Source organism: Nanorana parkeri, unplaced genomic scaffold (genome assembly GCF_000935625.1).
Source record: "Nanorana parkeri isolate BGI_ZX_2015 unplaced genomic scaffold, ASM93562v1 scaffold81, whole genome shotgun sequence".
Taxonomy (NCBI): Eukaryota; Metazoa; Chordata; class Amphibia; order Anura; family Dicroglossidae; genus Nanorana; species Nanorana parkeri.
This window is the reverse complement of record NW_017306349.1, coordinates 482,806-484,294: the sequence shown is the minus strand read 5'-3', so window position 1 is coordinate 484,294 and position 1,489 is coordinate 482,806.

Sequence of the window (1,489 nt, the reverse complement as noted above, 5' to 3'; positions counted from 1 at the left end):
GGGCTACTTAGGAAAACAGAAATGGGAGACAGACCTGGAATGGGTGAATGAAGAAGTAGCTGCTACAGCAAATTTGTATTAGGAGTCAGCATGCAAAATGGGGAGAGGCGCGGAAGATGGCTGGAGGCCCGGGGTATAGCGGAGTGCATGGCCAAGCTGCAACCGTGCAAGTGCAGGAAGAAGCCGGAATAAAGATTACCATCAGCACAATGAGCTGCAACAAAAAAAAAAATCTGCTCGGCTTAGAGATGTGTGCAAAATGTGCGATGGGTTACATAAGCAGGACCTAATGATGATGATGATGGCTTGCATCTATCACACCATACATAACTGTGGGGGAGGGGAGAGGGGGTTGCAGCACACTGTCAGTTGCTATGGCTGATTCCGATTGGAATGGGAACCTGGAGTTTGATTAGGGGGGGAGGGGTTATCTATTCTTAGATCTGAGAAAGAGGGGGACCCATCAGATGAAAGTGAGAGGCATGTATCATGGCAAGGTGTACATGAGAAGAGACATCCCCTGTGCTGTGTCTATGGGGACCAGTCCAGTAATATCCCATAGTGTGCAACATGCCTGTGCTGTTTTATTCTATGGGATTCCACTGTCTGTGCTGCTTTATTCTATGGGATTCTACAGCCTGTGCTGTTTTATTCTATGGGATTCCACAGTCTGTGCTGTTTTATGGGATTCCACAGTCTGTGCTGCTTTATTCTATGGGATAGTACAGTCTGTGCTGCTCTATTCTATGGGATACTATAGTCTGTGCTGCTTTATTCTATGGGATACTACAGTCTCTGCTGCTTTATTCTATTGGATACTACAGTCTGTGCTGCTTTATTCTATGGGATACTACAGTCTGTGCTGCTTTATTCTATGGGATACTACAGCCTGTGCTGTTTTATTCTATGAGTTTCTACAATCTGTGCTGCTTTATTCTATGGGAGTCTAGAGTCTGTGCATTCAAGAGAGTGTGCTGGTTTATTCTAAGTCTTTTCTAGAGAGTGTGCTGGGCCATTAGCAGAGTCGGATTGCACTGAATTCTAGAGCGTGTGCTGGTTTATTCTATATCACAGTCTGCAATCGTATATCATTTTATAGCCTGTGCTGTTTTATTCCATAGACCTGGATTCTGCACACAGGGCCATTAGCAGCGTCGCATCGCATTGAATTGTAGAGAGTGTGCTGGTTTATTCTAAGTCTCTTCTAGAGAGTGTGCTGGGCCATTAGCAATGTCGGATTGTACTGAATTACAGAGAGTGGGCTGGTTTATTCTATATCACAGTCTGCTCTATCACATATCATTTTATGCATTGTGCTGTTTTATTCCATAGACCTGGATTCGGCACAGAGGGCCATTAGCAGCGTCGGATTGCATTGAATTGTAGAGAGTGTGCTAGTTTATTCTATATCACAGTCTGTTCTATATCATATCAGCCTGTGCTGTTTTATTCCATAGACCCGGATTTTGCACACAGGACCATCAGCAGA